Genomic DNA, 20,729 nt, shown 5'->3' with positions numbered 1-20,729 from the left:
TGCTTACAGACTTCAATTCAAGACTTCAGAAAGATCATGTGCCCCCCTGGATGATGCTGGTGCAACACACACACAGCAAAGGACAGCAATTTGAAGTCTGGAAGATTCCAGGGCAAGGGTGGGAAGGATGAAAAGCTAGGTGGCCATGCAACCATTCATGCTAACCCAAAGCTTACTTGTGCCCTACAACACATTGGCTTAAGACTTGACCAAATCCAATGCTCCAATATGGGGAAGCTTCTCTGTTTGCTGTTTTTTTTTTTTTTTTTTTTTTTTTTTTTAAGTGCGGTGTCACAGTTCACCCATCTCTTCAACTACAAGAACGGCCCAGGAGTAGTCTTAGCTACCCTAATATGTACGTTACAGCAGGGCCCTTATTACACTTTCTCTTACAGGGCAATGGAAACCGTTTTGCCCATGCGATAAAGCAAGGTGCAAAAATGAATTCATGCCTAGCAGAGGATGGTTTCGATCCATCGACCTCTGGATTATGGGCCCAGCACGCTTCCGCTGCGCCACTCTGCTTCTGTTTGTATTCAACCTTCAAGTTTAAGAAGGGTACATTAGTTGAAATAGTTACACTACTATCTATGTTACAGCAAGGCCCTAATGACACTTTCTCTTAAGGGGCTATGGCCGACAATTGGCCCATATGGTAAGCAAGGTATAAAAACCAACGTACACCTAGCAGAGGATGGTTTCGATCCATCGACCTCTGGGTTATGGGCCCAGCACGCTTCCGCTGCGCCACTCTGCTGCCATACAGTGAATGCTTCATTGTGGGAAAAAGTGGCGTTAAACTTCTTGGAGCAGACTTACTTCCTCACTCCACAAGACACACATACATCCCCATAAAATCATTTAGCAACAACTGCAGGCACAGTCTCTGTGGCGCAATCGGTTAGCGCGTTCGGCTGTTAACCGAAAGGTTGGTGGTTCAAGCCCACCCAGGGACGGCCTTTCCTTTTGTGTTCAACAGTTGTCCGAAGAGAACCCCAGATAGCCATGCAGATTCATTTGAGACACGTTGGAATCTCATTCACGTTCATGAAAAGGGTGAGCAGCATCAAGTTCATGTCTTAGTGATACAACAGACATCCCTGGCAGTGTCTGTGACCAAATGAAGTTTTCTGTACCCCAGAAGCAGCAGTAAAGTATTAGCCGGGGATCGAACCCAAAGCCTGGCGACGGCTGTCAAGCCAAAGAAAGGCAGTTCAAGCCCACCCAAGGACAGGCTCGCCTTAGTGCCTTGCTAGCTATTTGTTTAGAACATTATAGAGTGTCTGCATTAAGTGTTGACCATTTAGAAAGAACTTTAAGCTGGCGTAGAGTCTGCTGCACCGGAATGGAACCTCTCCAGAGACTGAGCAGGTGCAGGATGTCCTAACTGTTCAGAGATCTTGTCTTGGTCTTGTCTTCCATGGAATTGTAGGGTGCCAAAAGCAAGCTCACATGTGTTGGCCGGGAATCGAACCCGGGTCAACTGCTTGGAAGGCAGCTATGCTCACCACTATACCACCAACGCTACATGCTGAAACTCGCCTAGCATGTACCATTGCAATATACCCAAGAGAAAAATGAGCTTGCTTATTTGCCTACTTTGCTAGATGTAAGCAGTGGGACACATGGTGATACTGCTTACAGACTTCAATTCAAGACTTCAGAAAGATCATGTGCCCCCCTGGATGATGCTGGTGCAACACACACACAGCAAAGGACAGCAATTTGAAGTCTGGAAGATTCCAGGGCAAGGGTGGGAAGGATGAAAAGCTAGGTGGCCATGCAACCATTCATGCTAACCCAAAGCTTACTTGTGCCCTACAACACATTGGCTTAAGACTTGACCAAATCCAATGCTCCAATATGGGGAAGCTTCTCTGTTTGCTGTTTTTTTTTTTTTTTTTTTTTTTTTTTTAAGTGCGGTGTCACAGTTCACCCATCTCTTCAACTACAAGAACGGCCCAGGAGTAGTCTTAGCTACCCTAATATGTACGTTACAGCAGGGCCCTTATTACACTTTCTCTTACAGGGCAATGGAAACCGTTTTGCCCATGCGATAAAGCAAGGTGCAAAAATGAATTCATGCCTAGCAGAGGATGGTTTCGATCCATCGACCTCTGGGTTATGGGCCCAGCACGCTTCCGCTGCGCCACTCTGCTTCTGTTTGTATTCAACCTTCAAGTTTAAGAAGGGTACATTAGTTGAAATAGTTACACTACTATCTATGTTACAGCAAGGCCCTAATGACACTTTCTCTTAAGGGGCTATGGCCGACAATTGGCCCATATGGTAAGCAAGGTATAAAAACCAACGTACACCTAGCAGAGGATGGTTTCGATCCATCGACCTCTGGGTTATGGGCCCAGCACGCTTCCGCTGCGCCACTCTGCTGCCATACAGTGAATGCTTCATTGTGGGAAAAAGTGGCGTTAAACTTCTTGGAGCAGACTTACTTCCTCACTCCACAAGACACACATACATCCCCATAAAATCATTTAGCAACAACTGCAGGCACAGTCTCTGTGGCGCAATCGGTTAGCGCGTTCGGCTGTTAACCGAAAGGTTGGTGGTTCAAGCCCACCCAGGGACAGCCTTTCCTTTTGTGTTCAACAGTTGTCCGAAGAGAACCCCAGATAGCCATGTAGATTCATTTGAGACACGTTGGAATCTCATTCACGTTCATGAAAAGGGTGAGCAGCATCAAGTTCATGTCTTAGTGATACAACAGACATCCCTGGCAGTGTCTGTGACCAAATGAAGTTTTCTGTACCCCAGAAGCAGCAGTAAAGTATTAGCCGGGGATCGAACCCAAAGCCTGGCGATGGCTGTCAAGCCAAAGAAAGGCAGTTCAAGCCCACCCAAGGACAGGCTCGCCTTAGTGCCTTGCTAGCTATTTGTTTAGAACATTATAGAGTGTCTGCATTAAGTGTTGACCATTTAGAAAGAACTTTAAGCTGGCGTAGAGTCTGCTGCACCGGAATGGAACCTCTCCAGAGACTGAGCAGGTGCAGGATGTCCTAACTGTTCAGAGATCTTGTCTTGGTCTTGTCTTCCATGGAATTGTAGGGTGCCAAAAGCAAGCTCACATGCGTTGGCCGGGAATCGAACCCGGGTCAACTGCTTGGAAGGCAGCTATGCTCACCACTATACCACCAACGCTACATGCTGAAACTCGCCTAGCATGTACCATTGCAATATACCCAAGAGAAAAATGAGCTTGCTTATTTGCCTACTTTGCTAGATGTAAGCAGTGGGACACATGGTGATACTGCTTACAGACTTCAATTCAAGACTTCAGAAAGATCATGTGCCCCCCTGGATGATGCTGGTGCAACACACACACAGCAAAGGACAGCAATTTGAAGTCTGGAAGATTCCAGGGCAAGGGTGGGAAGGATGAAAAGCTAGGTGGCCATGCAACCATTCATGCTAACCCAAAGCTTACTTGTGCCCTACAACACATTGGCTTAAGACTTGACCAAATCCAATGCTCCAATATGGGGAAGCTTCTCTGTTTGCTGTTTTTTTTTTTTTTTTTTTTTAAGTGCGGTGTCACAGTTCACCCATCTCTTCAACTACAAGAACGGCCCAGGAGTAGTCTTAGCTACCCTAATATGTACGTTACAGCAGGGCCCTTATTACACTTTCTCTTACAGGGCAATGGAAACCGTTTTGCCCATGCGATAAAGCAAGGTGCAAAAATGAATTCATGCCTAGCAGAGGATGGTTTCGATCCATCGACCTCTGGGTTATGGGCCCAGCACGCTTCCGCTGCGCCACTCTGCTTCTGTTTGTATTCAACCTTCAAGTTTAAGAAGGGTACATTAGTTGAAATAGTTACACTACTATCTATGTTACAGCAAGGCCCTAATGACACTTTCTCTTAAGGGGCTATGGCCGACAATTGGCCCATATGGTAAGCAAGGTATAAAAACCAACGTACACCTAGCAGAGGATGGTTTCGATCCATCGACCTCTGGGTTATGGGCCCAGCACGCTTCCGCTGCGCCACTCTGCTGCCATACAGTGAATGCTTCATTGTGGGAAAAAGTGGCGTTAAACTTCTTGGAGCAGACTTACTTCCTCACTCCACAAGACACACATACATCCCCATAAAATCATTTAGCAACAACTGCAGGCACAGTCTCTGTGGCGCAATCGGTTAGCGCGTTCGGCTGTTAACCGAAAGGTTGGTGGTTCAAGCCCACCCAGGGACGGCCTTTCCTTTTGTGTTCAACAGTTGTCCGAAGAGAACCCCAGATAGCCATGTAGATTCATTTGAGACACGTTGGAATCTCATTCACGTTCATGAAAAGGGTGAGCAGCATCAAGTTCATGTCTTAGTGATACAACAGACATCCCTGGCAGTGTCTGTGACCAAATGAAGTTTTCTGTACCCCAGAAGCAGCAGTAAAGTATTAGCCGGGGATCGAACCCAAAGCCTGGCGACGGCTGTCAAGCCAAAGAAAGGCAGTTCAAGCCCACCCAAGGACAGGCTCGCCTTAGTGCCTTGCTAGCTATTTGTTTAGAACATTATAGAGTGTCTGCATTAAGTGTTGACCATTTAGAAAGAACTTTAAGCTGGCGTAGAGTCTGCTGCACCGGAATGGAACCTCTCCAGAGACTGAGCAGGTGCAGGATGTCCTAACTGTTCAGAGATCTTGTCTTGGTCTTGTCTTCCATGGAATTGTAGGGTGCCAAAAGCAAGCTCACATGCGTTGGCCGGGAATCGAACCCGGGTCAACTGCTTGGAAGGCAGCTATGCTCACCACTATACCACCAACGCTACATGCTGAAACTCGCCTAGCATGTACCATTGCAATATACCCAAGAGAAAAATGAGCTTGCTTATTTGCCTACTTTGCTAGATGTAAGCAGTGGGACACATGCCCCTGTCCCCCCACGTTTCCAGCCACGGAGGACGATGCCGTCACTGGCCACCCTGCCGGTCGGGAGACCTTGGCTCACACACAGCTGAACAGCTGTTCGAACGCCCGTGCTCTCATCGCCGCACGACTGCTGCCCCGAGCCAGCCCCCTCCAGCCACCGCCATAACTATGGAAGGCACCTCATCGCCAAGCCACCTCCGGAGCTGCATCAGCTGAGGCCGCCACCCACGTGGCCCAGACCACCGCATCGGGCCAGACCTCCGCATCGGGTTAAACACCGCCGGTGCTGCATCACCTGAGGCCGCCACCCACGTGGCCCAGACCACCGCATCGGGCCAGACCTCCGCATCGGGTAAAACACCGCCGCCGCTACCAGGGTAGTTAGGGAGCCAGCAACCTCAAGCACATGCAGGGACACTAACTGGGGACACTGCAATCCTAAGGGGTCTCCAAAGGAACCTCCTGCCCTCCACCACCGGGTCCCCCCTGCTCAAAATGCCTCTAAGCTGCAGCCGGGGGATAGATTCGTGCCATGGGACCCCCCAGCCACTCCATCAACCAGCTGGATAGCAGGACTTTTTGAACCCTGTGTCTTTCTCTAGCCTAATAATCCTTCTTCTTCTCTCTCTCTCTCTCTCTCTCTCTCTTTATTCCTTCTCTCTCCCTTTCTTCCTTCTGCTCTCTCCTTCTCTATGTACTGTCGGACATTACGGGGGCACCCGAGCTGCTGTGGAGTCGGTGAGCGCCGCCAAGGAGGCAGGCAGCTCCACTCACACAGCACTAGGACCCCCCCAGTTTTGCTGCTTTGTATATGCTTGTATATGCTTTGTATATGCTTTGTATATGCTTTGTATATGCCGTGTTGCTTTGTATATGCCTACTCTTGTATACTATGCTGCATGTGTATGTTTTTCAATCTACTGCATGTCTGATACTGTACCGTACCATCACCGACCCTGTATGTGCCAAAAATAATTCCGGGTACAACTCCCGTTGTACTTGGCGAAATAAATTGATTCTGATTCTGATTCTGATTCTGATTCTGACATGGTGATACTGCTTACAGACTTCAATTCAAGACTTCAGAAAGATCATGTGCCCCCCTGGATGATGCTGGTGCAACACACACACAGCAAAGGACAGCAATTTGAAGTCTGGAAGATTCCAGGGCAAGGGTGGGAAGGATGAAAAGCTAGGTGGCCATGCAACCATTCATGCTAACCCAAAGCTTACTTGTGCCCTACAACACATTGGCTTAAGACTTGACCAAATCCAATGCTCCAATATGGGGAAGCTTCTCTGTTTGCTGTTTTTTTTTTTTTTTTTTTTTTTTTTTTTAAGTGCGGTGTCACAGTTCACCCATCTCTTCAACTACAAGAACGGCCCAGGAGTAGTCTTAGCTACCCTAATATGTACGTTACAGCAGGGCCCTTATTACACTTTCTCTTACAGGGCAATGGAAACCGTTTTGCCCATGCGATAAAGCAAGGTGCAAAAATGAATTCATGCCTAGCAGAGGATGGTTTCGATCCATCGACCTCTGGGTTATGGGCCCAGCACGCTTCCGCTGCGCCACTCTGCTTCTGTTTGTATTCAACCTTCAAGTTTAAGAAGGGTACATTAGTTGAAATAGTTACACTACTATCTATGTTACAGCAAGGCCCTAATGACACTTTCTCTTAAGGGGCTATGGCCGACAATTGGCCCATATGGTAAGCAAGGTATAAAAACCAACGTACACCTAGCAGAGGATGGTTTCGATCCATCGACCTCTGGGTTATGGGCCCAGCACGCTTCCGCTGCGCCACTCTGCTGCCATACAGTGAATGCTTCATTGTGGGAAAAAGTGGCGTTAAACTTCTTGGAGCAGACTTACTTCCTCACTCCACAAGACACACATACATCCCCATAAAATCATTTAGCAACAACTGCAGGCACAGTCTCTGTGGCGCAATCGGTTAGCGCGTTTGGCTGTTAACCGAAAGGTTGGTGGTTCAAGCCCACCCAGGGACGGCCTTTCCTTTTGTGTTCAACAGTTGTCCGAAGAGAACCCCAGATAGCCATGTAGATTCATTTGAGACACGTTGGAATCTCATTCACGTTCATGAAAAGGGTGAGCAGCATCAAGTTCATGTCTTAGTGATACAACAGACATCCCTGGCAGTGTCTGTGACCAAATGAAGTTTTCTGTACCCCAGAAGCAGCAGTAAAGTATTAGCCGGGGATCGAACCCAAAGCCTGGCGACGGCTGTCAAGCCAAAGAAAGGCAGTTCAAGCCCACCCAAGGACAGGCTCGCCTTAGTGCCTTGCTAGCTATTTGTTTAGAACATTATAGAGTGTCTGCATTAAGTGTTGACCATTTAGAAAGAACTTTAAGCTGGCGTAGAGTCTGCTGCACCGGAATGGAACCTCTCCAGAGACTGAGCAGGTGCAGGATGTCCTAACTGTTCAGAGATCTTGTCTTGGTCTTGTCTTCCATGGAATTGTAGGGTGCCAAAAGCAAGCTCACATGTGTTGGCTGGGAATCGAACCCGGGTCAACTGCTTGGAAGGCAGCTATGCTCACCACTATACCACCAACGCTACATGCTGAAACTCGCCTAGCATGTACCATTGCAATATACCCAAGAGAAAAATGAGCTTGCTTATTTGCCTACTTTGCTAGATGTAAGCAGTGGGACACATGGTGATACTGCTTACAGACTTCAATTCAAGACTTCAGAAAGATCATGTGCCCCCCTGGATGATGCTGGTGCAACACACACAGCAAAGGACAGCAATTTGAAGTCTGGAAGATTCCAGGGCAAGGGTGGGAAGGATGAAAAGCTAGGTGGCCATGCAACCATTCCTGCTAACCCAAAGCTTACTTGTGCCCTACAACACATTGGCTTAAGACTTGACCAAATCCAATGCTCCAATATGGGGAAGCTTCTCTGTTTGCTGTTTTTTTTTTTTTTTTTTTTTTTTAAGTGCGGTGTCACAGTTCACCCATCTCTTCAACTACAAGAACGGCCCAGGAGTAGTCTTAGCTACCCTAATATGTACGTTACAGCAGGGCCCTTATTACACTTTCTCTTACAGGGCAATGGAAACCGTTTTGCCCATGCGATAAAGCAAGGTGCAAAAATGAATTCATGCCTAGCAGAGGATGGTTTCGATCCATCGACCTCTGGATTATGGGCCCAGCACGCTTCCGCTGCGCCACTCTGCTTCTGTTTGTATTCAACCTTCAAGTTTAAGAAGGGTACATTAGTTGAAATAGTTACACTACTATCTATGTTACAGCAAGGCCCTAATGACACTTTCTCTTAAGGGGCTATGGCCGACAATTGGCCCATATGGTAAGCAAGGTATAAAAACCAACGTACACCTAGCAGAGGATGGTTTCGATCCATCGACCTCTGGGTTATGGGCCCAGCACGCTTCCGCTGCGCCACTCTGCTGCCATACAGTGAATGCTTCATTGTGGGAAAAAGTGGCGTTAAACTTCTTGGAGCAGACTTACTTCCTCACTCCACAAGACACACATACATCCCCATAAAATCATTTAGCAACAACTGCAGGCACAGTCTCTGTGGCGCAATCGGTTAGCGCGTTCGGCTGTTAACCGAAAGGTTGGTGGTTCAAGCCCACCCAGGGACGGCCTTTCCTTTTGTGTTCAACAGTTGTCCGAAGAGAACCCCAGATAGCCATGTAGATTCATTTGAGACACGTTGGAATCTCATTCACGTTCATGAAAAGGGTGAGCAGCATCAAGTTCATGTCTTAGTGATACAACAGACATCCCTGGCAGTGTCTGTGACCAAATGAAGTTTTCTGTACCCCAGAAGCAGCAGTAAAGTATTAGCCGGGGATCGAACCCAAAGCCTGGCGACGGCTGTCAAGCCAAAGAAAGGCAGTTCAAGCCCACCCAAGGACAGGCTCGCCTTAGTGCCTTGCTAGCTATTTGTTTAGAACATTATAGAGTGTCTGCATTAAGTGTTGACCATTTAGAAAGAACTTTAAGCTGGCGTAGAGTCTGCTGCACCGGAATGGAACCTCTCCAGAGACTGAGCAGGTGCAGGATGTCCTAACTGTTCAGAGATCTTGTCTTGGTCTTGTCTTCCATGGAATTGTAGGGTGCCAAAAGCAAGCTCACATGCGTTGGCCGGGAATCGAACCCGGGTCAACTGCTTGGAAGGCAGCTATGCTCACCACTATACCACCAACGCTACATGCTGAAACTCGCCTAGCATGTACCATTGCAATATACCCAAGAGAAAAATGAGCTTGCTTATTTGCCTACTTTGCTAGATGTAAGCAGTGGGACACATGGTGATACTGCTTACAGACTTCAATTCAAGACTTCAGAAAGATCATGTGCCCCCCTGGATGATGCTGGTGCAACACACACACAGCAAAGGACAGCAATTTGAAGTCTGGAAGATTCCAGGGCAAGGGTGGGAAGGATGAAAAGTTAGGTGGCCATGCAACCATTCATGCTAACCCAAAGCTTACTTGTGCCCTACAACACATTGGCTTAAGACTTGACCAAATCCAATGCTCCAATATGGGGAAGCTTCTCTGTTTGCTGTTTTTTTTTTTTTTTTTTTTTAAGTGCGGTGTCACAGTTCACCCATCTCTTCAACTACAAGAACGGCCCAGGAGTAGTCTTAGCTACCCTAATATGTACGTTACAGCAGGGCCCTTATTACACTTTCTCTTACAGGGCAATGGAAACCGTTTTGCCCATGCGATAAAGCAAGGTGCAAAAATGAATTCATGCCTAGCAGAGGATGGTTTCGATCCATCGACCTCTGGGTTATGGGCCCAGCACGCTTCCGCTGCGCCACTCTGCTTCTGTTTGTATTCAACCTTCAAGTTTAAGAAGGGTACATTAGTTGAAATAGTTACACTACTATCTATGTTACAGCAAGGCCCTAATGACACTTTCTCTTAAGGGGCTATGGCCGACAATTGGCCCATATGGTAAGCAAGGTATAAAAACCAACGTACACCTAGCAGAGGATGGTTTCGATCCATCGACCTCTGGGTTATGGGCCCAGCACGCTTCCGCTGCGCCACTCTGCTGCCATACAGTGAATGCTTCATTGTGGGAAAAAGTGGCGTTAAACTTCTTGGAGCAGACTTACTTCCTCACTCCACAAGACACACATACATCCCCATAAAATCATTTAGCAACAACTGCAGGCACAGTCTCTGTGGCGCAATCGGTTAGCGCGTTTGGCTGTTAACCGAAAGGTTGGTGGTTCAAGCCCACCCAGGGACGGCCTTTCCTTTTGTGTTCAACAGTTGTCCGAAGAGAACCCCAGATAGCCATGTAGATTCATTTGAGACACGTTGGAATCTCATTCACGTTCATGAAAAGGGTGAGCAGCATCAAGTTCATGTCTTAGTGATACAACAGACATCCCTGGCAGTGTCTGTGACCAAATGAAGTTTTCTGTACCCCAGAAGCAGCAGTAAAGTATTAGCCGGGGATCGAACCCAAAGCCTGGCGACGGCTGTCAAGCCAAAGAAAGGCAGTTCAAGCCCACCCAAGGACAGGCTCGCCTTAGTGCCTTGCTAGCTATTTGTTTAGAACATTATAGAGTGTCTGCATTAAGTGTTGACCATTTAGAAAGAACTTTAAGCTGGCGTAGAGTCTGCTGCACCGGAATGGAACCTCTCCAGAGACTGAGCAGGTGCAGGATGTCCTAACTGTTCAGAGATCTTGTCTTGGTCTTGTCTTCCATGGAATTGTAGGGTGCCAAAAGCAAGCTCACATGTGTTGGCTGGGAATCGAACCCGGGTCAACTGCTTGGAAGGCAGCTATGCTCACCACTATACCACCAACGCTACATGCTGAAACTCGCCTAGCATGTACCATTGCAATATACCCAAGAGAAAAATGAGCTTGCTTATTTGCCTACTTTGCTAGATGTAAGCAGTGGGACACATGGTGATACTGCTTACAGACTTCAATTCAAGACTTCAGAAAGATCATGTGCCCCCCTGGATGATGCTGGTGCAACACACACAGCAAAGGACAGCAATTTGAAGTCTGGAAGATTCCAGGGCAAGGGTGGGAAGGATGAAAAGCTAGGTGGCCATGCAACCATTCCTGCTAACCCAAAGCTTACTTGTGCCCTACAACACATTGGCTTAAGACTTGACCAAATCCAATGCTCCAATATGGGGAAGCTTCTCTGTTTGCTGTTTTTTTTTTTTTTTTTTTAAGTGCGGTGTCACAGTTCACCCATCTCTTCAACTACAAGAACGGCCCAGGAGTAGTCTTAGCTACCCTAATATGTACGTTACAGCAGGGCCCTTATTACACTTTCTCTTACAGGGCAATGGAAACCGTTTTGCCCATGCGATAAAGCAAGGTGCAAAAATGAATTCATGCCTAGCAGAGGATGGTTTCGATCCATCGACCTCTGGGTTATGGGCCCAGCACGCTTCCGCTGCGCCACTCTGCTTCTGTTTGTATTCAACCTTCAAGTTTAAGAAGGGTACATTAGTTGAAATAGTTACACTACTATCTATGTTACAGCAAGGCCCTAATGACACTTTCTCTTAAGGGGCTATGGCCGACAATTGGCCCATATGGTAAGCAAGGTATAAAAACCAACGTACACCTAGCAGAGGATGGTTTCGATCCATCGACCTCTGGGTTATGGGCCCAGCACGCTTCCGCTGCGCCACTCTGCTGCCATACAGTGAATGCTTCATTGTGGGAAAAAGTGGCGTTAAACTTCTTGGAGCAGACTTACTTCCTCACTCCACAAGACACACATACATCCCCATAAAATCATTTAGCAACAACTGCAGGCACAGTCTCTGTGGCGCAATCGGTTAGCGCGTTCGGCTGTTAACCGAAAGGTTGGTGGTTCAAGCCCACCCAGGGACGGCCTTTCCTTTTGTGTTCAACAGTTGTCCGAAGAGAACCCCAGATAGCCATGTAGATTCATTTGAGACACGTTGGAATCTCATTCACGTTCATGAAAAGGGTGAGCAGCATCAAGTTCATGTCTTAGTGATACAACAGACATCCCTGGCAGTGTCTGTGACCAAATGAAGTTTTCTGTACCCCAGAAGCAGCAGTAAAGTATTAGCCGGGGATCGAACCCAAAGCCTGGCGACGGCTGTCAAGCCAAAGAAAGGCAGTTCAAGCCCACCCAAGCACAGGCTCGCCTTAGTGCCTTGCTAGCTATTTGTTTAGAACATTATAGAGTGTCTGCATTAAGTGTTGACCATTTAGAAAGAACTTTAAGCTGGCGTAGAGTCTGCTGCACCGGAATGGAACCTCTCCAGAGACTGAGCAGGTGCAGGATGTCCTAACTGTTCAGAGATCTTGTCTTGGTCTTGTCTTCCATGGAATTGTAGGGTGCCAAAAGCAAGCTCACATGCGTTGGCCGGGAATCGAACCCGGGTCAACTGCTTGGAAGGCAGCTATGCTCACCACTATACCACCAACGCTACATGCTGAAACTCGCCTAGCATGTACCATTGCAATATACCCAAGAGAAAAATGAGCTTGCTTATTTGCCTACTTTGCTAGATGTAAGCAGTGGGACACATGGTGATACTGCTTACAGACTTCAATTCAAGACTTCAGAAAGATCATGTGCCCCCCTGGATGATGCTGGTGCAACACACACACAGCAAAGGACAGCAATTTGAAGTCTGGAAGATTCCAGGGCAAGGGTGGGAAGGATGAAAAGCTAGGTGGCCATGCAACCATTCATGCTAACCCAAAGCTTACTTGTGCCCTACAACACATTGGCTTAAGACTTGACCAAATCCAATGCTCCAATATGGGGAAGCTTCTCTGTTTGCTGTTTTTTTTTTTTTTTTTTTTTTTTTTTTAAGTGCGGTGTCACAGTTCACCCATCTCTTCAACTACAAGAACGGCCCAGGAGTAGTCTTAGCTACCCTAATATGTACGTTACAGCAGGGCCCTTATTACACTTTCTCTTACAGGGCAATGGAAACCGTTTTGCCCATGCGATAAAGCAAGGTGCAAAAATGAATTCATGCCTAGCAGAGGATGGTTTCGATCCATCGACCTCTGGGTTATGGGCCCAGCACGCTTCCGCTGCGCCACTCTGCTTCTGTTTGTATTCAACCTTCAAGTTTAAGAAGGGTACATTAGTTGAAATAGTTACACTACTATCTATGTTACAGCAAGGCCCTAATGACACTTTCTCTTAAGGGGCTATGGCCGACAATTGGCCCATATGGTAAGCAAGGTATAAAAACCAACGTACACCTAGCAGAGGATGGTTTCGATCCATCGACCTCTGGGTTATGGGCCCAGCACGCTTCCGCTGCGCCACTCTGCTGCCATACAGTGAATGCTTCATTGTGGGAAAAAGTGGCGTTAAACTTCTTGGAGCAGACTTACTTCCTCACTCCACAAGACACACATACATCCCCATAAAATCATTTAGCAACAACTGCAGGCACAGTCTCTGTGGCGCAATCGGTTAGCGCGTTTGGCTGTTAACCGAAAGGTTGGTGGTTCAAGCCCACCCAGGGACGGCCTTTCCTTTTGTGTTCAACAGTTGTCCGAAGAGAACCCCAGATAGCCATGTAGATTCATTTGAGACACGTTGGAATCTCATTCACGTTCATGAAAAGGGTGAGCAGCATCAAGTTCATGTCTTAGTGATACAACAGACATCCCTGGCAGTGTCTGTGACCAAATGAAGTTTTCTGTACCCCAGAAGCAGCAGTAAAGTATTAGCCGGGGATCGAACCCAAAGCCTGGCGACGGCTGTCAAGCCAAAGAAAGGCAGTTCAAGCCCACCCAAGGACAGGCTCGCCTTAGTGCCTTGCTAGCTATTTGTTTAGAACATTATAGAGTGTCTGCATTAAGTGTTGACCATTTAGAAAGAACTTTAAGCTGGCGTAGAGTCTGCTGCACCGGAATGGAACCTCTCCAGAGACTGAGCAGGTGCAGGATGTCCTAACTGTTCAGAGATCTTGTCTTGGTCTTGTCTTCCATGGAATTGTAGGGTGCCAAAAGCAAGCTCACATGTGTTGGCTGGGAATCGAACCCGGGTCAACTGCTTGGAAGGCAGCTATGCTCACCACTATACCACCAACGCTACATGCTGAAACTCGCCTAGCATGTACCATTGCAATATACCCAAGAGAAAAATGAGCTTGCTTATTTGCCTACTTTGCTAGATGTAAGCAGTGGGACACATGGTGATACTGCTTACAGACTTCAATTCAAGACTTCAGAAAGATCATGTGCCCCCCTGGATGATGCTGGTGCAACACACACAGCAAAGGACAGCAATTTGAAGTCTGGAAGATTCCAGGGCAAGGGTGGGAAGGATGAAAAGCTAGGTGGCCATGCAACCATTCCTGCTAACCCAAAGCTTACTTGTGCCCTACAACACATTGGCTTAAGACTTGACCAAATCCAATGCTCCAATATGGGGAAGCTTCTCTGTTTGCTGTTTTTTTTTTTTTTTTTTTTTTTTTTTTTTTTTAAGTGCGGTGTCACAGTTCACCCATCTCTTCAACTACAAGAACGGCCCAGGAGTAGTCTTAGCTACCCTAATATGTACGTTACAGCAGGGCCCTTATTACACTTTCTCTTACAGGGCAATGGAAACCGTTTTGCCCATGCGATAAAGCAAGGTGCAAAAATGAATTCATGCCTAGCAGAGGATGGTTTCGATCCATCGACCTCTGGGTTATGGGCCCAGCACGCTTCCGCTGCGCCACTCTGCTTCTGTTTGTATTCAACCTTCAAGTTTAAGAAGGGTACATTAGTTGAAATAGTTACACTACTATCTATGTTACAGCAAGGCCCTAATGACACTTTCTCTTAAGGGGCTATGGCCGACAATTGGCCCATATGGTAAGCAAGGTATAAAAACCAACGTACACCTAGCAGAGGATGGTTTCGATCCATCGACCTCTGGGTTATGGGCCCAGCACGCTTCCGCTGCGCCACTCTGCTGCCATACAGTGAATGCTTCATTGTGGGAAAAAGTGGCGTTAAACTTCTTGGAGCAGACTTACTTCCTCACTCCACAAGACACACATACATCCCCATAAAATCATTTAGCAACAACTGCAGGCACAGTCTCTGTGGCGCAATCGGTTAGCGCGTTCGGCTGTTAACCGAAAGGTTGGTGGTTCAAGCCCACCCAGGGACGGCCTTTCCTTTTGTGTTCAACAGTTGTCCGAAGAGAACCCCAGATAGCCATGTAGATTCATTTGAGACACGTTGGAATCTCATTCACGTTCATGAAAAGGGTGAGCAGCATCAAGTTCATGTCTTAGTGATACAACAGACATCCCTGGCAGTGTCTGTGACCAAATGAAGTTTTCTGTACCCCAGAAGCAGCAGTAAAGTATTAGCCGGGGATCGAACCCAAAGCCTGGCGACGGCTGTCAAGCCAAAGAAAGGCAGTTCAAGCCCACCCAAGGACAGGCTCGCCTTAGCGCCTTGCTAGCTATTTGTTTAGAACATTATAGAGTGTCTGCATTAAGTGTTGACCATTTAGAAAGAACTTTAAGCTGGCGTAGAGTCTGCTGCACCGGAATGGAACCTCTCCAGAGACTGAGCAGGTGCAGGATGTCCTAACTGTTCAGAGATCTTGTCTTGGTCTTGTCTTCCATGGAATTGTAGGGTGCCAAAAGCAAGCTCTCATGCGTTGGCCGGGAATCGAACCCGGGTCAACTGCTTGGAAGGCAGCTATGCTCACCACTATACCACCAACGCTACATGCTGAAACTCGCCTAGCATGTACCATTGCAATACACCCAAGAGAAAAATGAGCTTGCTTATTTGCCTACTTTGCTAGATGTAAGCAGTGGGACACATGGTGATACTGCTTACAGACTTCAATTCAAGACTTCAGAAAGATCATGTGCCCCCCTGGATGATGCTGGTGCAACACACACAGCAAAGGACAGCAATTTGAAGTCTGGAAGATTCCAGGGCAAGGGTGGGAAGGATGAAAAGCTAGGTGGCCATGCAACCATTCCTGCTAACCCAAAGCTTACTTGTGCCCTACAACACATTGGCTTAAGACTTGACCAAATCCAATGCTCCAATATGGGGAAGCTTCTCTGTTTGCTGTTTTTTTTTTTTTTTTTTTTTTTTTTTTAAGTGCGGTGTCACAGTTCACCCATCTCTTCAACTACAAGAACGGCCCAGGAGTAGTCTTAGCTACCCTAATATGTACGTTACAGCAGGGCCCTTATTACACTTTCTCTTACAGGGCAATGGAAACCGTTTTGCCCATGCGATAAGGCAAGGTGCAAAAATGAATTCATGCCTAGCAGAGGATGGTTTCGATCCATCGACCTCTGGGTTATGGGCCCAGCACGCTTCCGCTGCGCCACTCTGCTTCTGTTTGTATTCAACCTTCAAGTTTAAGAAGGGTACATTAGTTGAAATAGTTACACTACTATCTATGTTACAGCAAGGCCCTAATGACACTTTCTCTTAAGGGGCTATGGCCGACAATTGGCCCATATGGTAAGCAAGGTATAAAAACCAACGTACACCTAGCAGAGGATGGTTTCGATCCATCGACCTCTGGGTTATGGGCCCAGCACGCTTCCGCTGCGCCACTCTGCTGCCATACAGTGAATGCTTCATTGTGGGAAAAAGTGGCGTTAAACTTCTTGGAGCAGACTTACTTCCTCACTCCACAAGACACACATACATCCCCATAAAATCATTTAGCAACAACTGCAGGCACAGTCTCTGTGGCGCAATCGGTTAGCGCGTTTGGCTGTTAACCGAAAGGTTGGTGGTTCAAGCCCACCCAGGGACGGCCTTTCCTTTTGTGTTCAACAGTTGTCCGAAGAGAACCCCAGATAGCCATGTAGATTCATTTGAGACACGTTGGAATCTCATTCACGTTCATGAAAAGGGTGAGCAGCATCAAGTTCATGTCTTAGTGATACAACAGACATCCCTGGCAGTGTCTGTGACCAAATGAAGTTTTCTGTACCCCAGAAGCAGCAGTAAAGTATTAGCCGGGGATCGAACCCAAAGCCTGGCGACGGCTGTCAAGCCAAAGAAAGGCAGTTCAAGCCCACCCAAGGACAGGCTCGCCTTAGTGCCTTGCTAGCTATTTGTTTAGAACATTATAGAGTGTCTGCATTAAGTGTTGACCATTTAGAAAGAACTTTAAGCTGGCGTAGAGTCTGCTGCACCGGAATGGAACCTCTCCAGAGACTGAGCAGGTGCAGGATGTCCTAACTGTTCAGAGATCTTGTCTTGGTCTTGTCTTCCATGGAATTGTAGGGTGCCAAAAGCAAGCTCACATGTGTTGGCTGGGAATCGAACCCGGGTCAACTGCTTGGAAGGCAGCTATGCTCACCACTATACCACCAACGCTACATGCTGAAACTCGCCTAGCATGTACCATTGCAATATACCCAAGAGAAAAATGAGCTTGCTTATTTGCCTACTTTGCTAGATGTAAGCAGTGGGACACATGGTGATACTGCTTACAGACTTCAATTCAAGACTTCAGAAAGATCATGTGCCCCCCTGGATGATGCTGGTGCAACACACACACAGCAAAGGACAGCAATTTGAAGTCTGGAAGATTCCAGGGCAAGGGTGGGAAGGATGAAAAGCTAGGTGGCCATGCAACCATTCATGCTAACCCAAAGCTTACTTGTGCCCTACAACACATTGGCTTAAGACTTGACCAAATCCAATGCTCCAATATGGGGAAGCTTCTCTGTTTGCTGTTTTTTTTTTTTTTTTTTTTTTTTTTTTTAAGTGCGGTGTCACAGTTCACCCATCTCTTCAACTACAAGAACGGCCCAGGAGTAGTCTTAGCTACCCTAATATGTACGTTACAGCAGGGCCCTTATTACACTTTCTCTTACAGGGCAATGGAAACCGTTTTGCCCATGCGATAAAGCAAGGTGCAAAAATGAATTCATGCCTAGCAGAGGATGGTTTCGATCCATCGACCTCTGGGTTATGGGCCCAGCACGCTTCCGCTGCGCCACTCTGCTTCTGTTTGTATTCAACCTTCAAGTTTAAGAAGGGTACATTAGTTGAAATAGTTACACTACTATCTATGTTACAGCAAGGCCCTAATGACACTTTCTCTTAAGGGGCTATGGCCGACAATTGGCCCATATGGTAAGCAAGGTATAAAAACCAACGTACACCTAGCAGAGGATGGTTTCGATCCATCGACCTCTGGGTTATGGGCCCAGCACGCTTCCGCTGCGCCACTCTGCTGCCATACAGTGAATGCTTCATTGTGGGAAAAAGTGGCGTTAAACTTCTTGGAGCAGACTTACTTCCTCACTCCACAAGACACACATACATCCCCATAAAATCATTTAGCAACAACTGCAGGCACAGTCTCTGTGGCGCAATCGGTTAGCGCGTTTGGCTGTTAACCGAAAGGTTGGTGGTTCAAGCCCACCCAGGGACGGCCTTTCCTTTTGTGTTCAACAGTTGTCCGAAGAGAACCCCAGATAGCCATGTAGATTCATTTGAGACACGTTGGAATCTCATTCACGTTCATGAAAAGGGTGAGCAGCATCAAGTTCATGTCTTAGTGATACAACAGACATCCCTGGCAGTGTCTGTGACCAAATGAAGTTTTCTGTACCCCAGAAGCAGCAGTAAAGTATTAGCCGGGGATCGAACCCAAAGCCTGGCGACGGCTGTCAAGCCAAAGAAAGGCAGTTCAAGCCCACCCAAGGACAGGCTCGCCTTAGTGCCTTGCTAGCTATTTGTTTAGAACATTATAGAGTGTCTGCATTAAGTGTTGACCATTTAGAAAGAACTTTAAGCTGGCGTAGAGTCTGCTGCACCGGAATGGAACCTCTCCAGAGACTGAGCAGGTGCAGGATGTCCTAACTGTTCAGAGATCTTGTCTTGGTCTTGTCTTCCATGGAATTGTAGGGTGCCAAAAGCAAGCTCACATGTGTTGGCTGGGAATCGAACCCGGGTCAACTGCTTGGAAGGCAGCTATGCTCACCACTATACCACCAACGCTACATGCTGAAACTCGCCTAGCATGTACCATTGCAATATACCCAAGAGAAAAATGAGCTTGCTTATTTGCCTACTTTGCTAGATGTAAGCAGTGGGACACATGGTGATACTGCTTACAGACTTCAATTCAAGACTTCAGAAAGATCATGTGCCCCCCTGGATGATGCTGGTGCAACACACACAGCAAAGGACAGCAATTTGAAGTCTGGAAGATTCCAGGGCAAGGGTGGGAAGGATGAAAAGCTAGGTGGCCATGCAACCATTCCTGCTAACCCAAAGCTTACTTGTGCCCTACAACACATTGGCTTAAGACTTGACCAAATCCAATGCTCCAATATGGGGAAGCTTCTCTGTTTGCTGTTTTTTTTTTTTTTTTTTTTTTTTTTTTTTTTTAAGTGCGGTGTCACAGTTCACCCATCTCTTCAACTACAAGAACGGCCCAGGAGTAGTCTTAGCTACCCTAATATGTACGTTACAGCAGGGCCCTTATTACACTTTCTCTTACAGGGCAATGGAAACCGTTTTGCCCATGCGATAAAGCAAGGTGCAAAAATGAATTCATGCCTAGCAGAGGATGGTTTCGATCCATCGACCTCTGGGTTATGGGCCCAGCACGCTTCCGCTGCGCCACTCTGCTTCTGTTTGTATTCAACCTTCAAGTTTAAGAAGGGTACATTAGTTGAAATAGTTACACTACTATCTATGTTACAGCAAGGCCCTAATGACACTTTCTCTTAAGGGGCTATGGCCGACAATTGGCCCATATGGTAAGCAAGGTATAAAAACCAACGTACACCTAGCAGAGGATGGTTTCGATCCATCGACCTCTGGGTTATGGGCCCAGCACGCTTCCGCTGCGCCACTCTGCTGCCATACAGTGAATGCTTCATTGTGGGAAAAAGTGGCGTTAAACTTCTTGGAGCAGACTTACTTCCTCACTCCACAAGACACACATACATCCCCATAAAATCATTTAGCAACAACTGCAGGCACAGTCTCTGTGGCGCAATCGGTTAGCGCGTTCGGCTGTTAACCGAAAGGTTGGTGGTTCAAGCCCACCCAGGGACGGCCTTTCCTTTTGTGTTCAACAGTTGTCCGAAGAGAACCCCAGATAGCCATGTAGATTCATTTGAGACACGTTGGAATCTCATTCACGTTCATGAAAAGGGTGAGCAGCATCAAGTTCATGTCTTAGTGATACAACAGACATCCCTGGCAGTGTCTGTGACCAAATGAAGTTTTCTGTACCCCAGAAGCAGCAGTAAAGTATTAGCCGGGGATCGAACCCAAAGCCTGGCGACGGCTGTCAAGCCAAAGAAAGGCAGTTCAAGCCCACCCAAGGACAGGCTCGCCTTAGTGCCTTGCTAGCTATTTGTTTAGAACATTATAGAGTGTCTGCATTAAGTGTTGACCATTTAGAAAGAACTTTAAGCTGGCGTAGAGTCTGCTGCACCGGAATGGAACCTCTCCAGAGACTGAGCAGGTGCAGGATGTCCTAACTGTTCAGAGATCTTGTCTTGGTCTTGTCTTCCATGGAATTGTAGGGTGCCAAAAGCAAGCTCTCATGCGTTGGCCGGGAATCGAACCCGGGTCAACTGCTTGGAAGGCAGCTATGCTCACCACTATACCACCAACGCTACATGCTGAAACTCGCCTAGCATGTACCATTGCAATACACCCAAGAGAAAAATGAGCTTGCTTATTTGCCTACTTTGCTAGATGTAAGCAGTGGGACACATGGTGATACTGCTTACAGACTTCAATTCAAGACTTCAGAAAGATCATGTGCCCCCCTGGATGATGCTGGTGCAACACACACAGCAAAGGACAGCAATTTGAAGT

General features: G+C 47.2%; 19 non-coding genes across 19 annotated transcripts; 12 read left to right on the top strand and 7 right to left on the bottom strand.

The window, feature by feature from the left end:
* The first annotated feature begins 882 nt into the window (after positions 1–882).
* On the top strand, positions 883–956 carry TRNAN-GUU (transfer RNA asparagine (anticodon GUU)). Its single transcript has one exon. It is a non-coding gene; the product is annotated as a tRNA-Asn (tRNA).
* A 497-nt stretch (positions 957–1,453) lies between these two features.
* Positions 1,454–1,525, bottom strand: TRNAG-UCC (transfer RNA glycine (anticodon UCC)). The gene has a single exon. It is a non-coding gene; the product is annotated as a tRNA-Gly (tRNA).
* A 991-nt stretch (positions 1,526–2,516) lies between these two features.
* On the top strand, positions 2,517–2,590 carry TRNAN-GUU (transfer RNA asparagine (anticodon GUU)). Its single transcript has one exon. It is a non-coding gene; the product is annotated as a tRNA-Asn (tRNA).
* Positions 2,591–3,087: 497 nt separating this feature from the next.
* On the bottom strand, positions 3,088–3,159 carry TRNAG-UCC (transfer RNA glycine (anticodon UCC)). Its single transcript has one exon. It is a non-coding gene; the product is annotated as a tRNA-Gly (tRNA).
* A 984-nt stretch (positions 3,160–4,143) lies between these two features.
* TRNAN-GUU (transfer RNA asparagine (anticodon GUU)) lies at positions 4,144–4,217 on the top strand. The gene has a single exon. It is a non-coding gene; the product is annotated as a tRNA-Asn (tRNA).
* A 497-nt stretch (positions 4,218–4,714) lies between these two features.
* TRNAG-UCC (transfer RNA glycine (anticodon UCC)) lies at positions 4,715–4,786 on the bottom strand. The gene has a single exon. It is a non-coding gene; the product is annotated as a tRNA-Gly (tRNA).
* A 2,042-nt stretch (positions 4,787–6,828) lies between these two features.
* TRNAN-GUU (transfer RNA asparagine (anticodon GUU)) lies at positions 6,829–6,902 on the top strand. Its single transcript has one exon. It is a non-coding gene; the product is annotated as a tRNA-Asn (tRNA).
* A 1,554-nt stretch (positions 6,903–8,456) lies between these two features.
* Positions 8,457–8,530, top strand: TRNAN-GUU (transfer RNA asparagine (anticodon GUU)). The gene has a single exon. It is a non-coding gene; the product is annotated as a tRNA-Asn (tRNA).
* Positions 8,531–9,027: 497 nt separating this feature from the next.
* Positions 9,028–9,099, bottom strand: TRNAG-UCC (transfer RNA glycine (anticodon UCC)). Its single transcript has one exon. It is a non-coding gene; the product is annotated as a tRNA-Gly (tRNA).
* A 984-nt stretch (positions 9,100–10,083) lies between these two features.
* On the top strand, positions 10,084–10,157 carry TRNAN-GUU (transfer RNA asparagine (anticodon GUU)). The gene has a single exon. It is a non-coding gene; the product is annotated as a tRNA-Asn (tRNA).
* Positions 10,158–11,706: 1,549 nt separating this feature from the next.
* On the top strand, positions 11,707–11,780 carry TRNAN-GUU (transfer RNA asparagine (anticodon GUU)). Its single transcript has one exon. It is a non-coding gene; the product is annotated as a tRNA-Asn (tRNA).
* A 497-nt stretch (positions 11,781–12,277) lies between these two features.
* On the bottom strand, positions 12,278–12,349 carry TRNAG-UCC (transfer RNA glycine (anticodon UCC)). Its single transcript has one exon. It is a non-coding gene; the product is annotated as a tRNA-Gly (tRNA).
* Positions 12,350–13,340: 991 nt separating this feature from the next.
* TRNAN-GUU (transfer RNA asparagine (anticodon GUU)) lies at positions 13,341–13,414 on the top strand. Its single transcript has one exon. It is a non-coding gene; the product is annotated as a tRNA-Asn (tRNA).
* A 1,563-nt stretch (positions 13,415–14,977) lies between these two features.
* Positions 14,978–15,051, top strand: TRNAN-GUU (transfer RNA asparagine (anticodon GUU)). Its single transcript has one exon. It is a non-coding gene; the product is annotated as a tRNA-Asn (tRNA).
* A 497-nt stretch (positions 15,052–15,548) lies between these two features.
* On the bottom strand, positions 15,549–15,620 carry TRNAG-UCC (transfer RNA glycine (anticodon UCC)). Its single transcript has one exon. It is a non-coding gene; the product is annotated as a tRNA-Gly (tRNA).
* A 989-nt stretch (positions 15,621–16,609) lies between these two features.
* On the top strand, positions 16,610–16,683 carry TRNAN-GUU (transfer RNA asparagine (anticodon GUU)). Its single transcript has one exon. It is a non-coding gene; the product is annotated as a tRNA-Asn (tRNA).
* Positions 16,684–18,244: 1,561 nt separating this feature from the next.
* On the top strand, positions 18,245–18,318 carry TRNAN-GUU (transfer RNA asparagine (anticodon GUU)). Its single transcript has one exon. It is a non-coding gene; the product is annotated as a tRNA-Asn (tRNA).
* A 1,563-nt stretch (positions 18,319–19,881) lies between these two features.
* On the top strand, positions 19,882–19,955 carry TRNAN-GUU (transfer RNA asparagine (anticodon GUU)). The gene has a single exon. It is a non-coding gene; the product is annotated as a tRNA-Asn (tRNA).
* Positions 19,956–20,452: 497 nt separating this feature from the next.
* On the bottom strand, positions 20,453–20,524 carry TRNAG-UCC (transfer RNA glycine (anticodon UCC)). The gene has a single exon. It is a non-coding gene; the product is annotated as a tRNA-Gly (tRNA).
* Positions 20,525–20,729: the final 205 nt, after the last annotated feature.

This window comes from Hyperolius riggenbachi, chromosome 4 (genome assembly GCF_040937935.1).
Source record: "Hyperolius riggenbachi isolate aHypRig1 chromosome 4, aHypRig1.pri, whole genome shotgun sequence".
Lineage (NCBI taxonomy): Eukaryota > Metazoa > Chordata > Amphibia > Anura > Hyperoliidae > Hyperolius > Hyperolius riggenbachi.
Note: the sequence above shows the minus strand (reverse complement) of the source record. Positions and strands in the feature narration are given on the sequence as shown.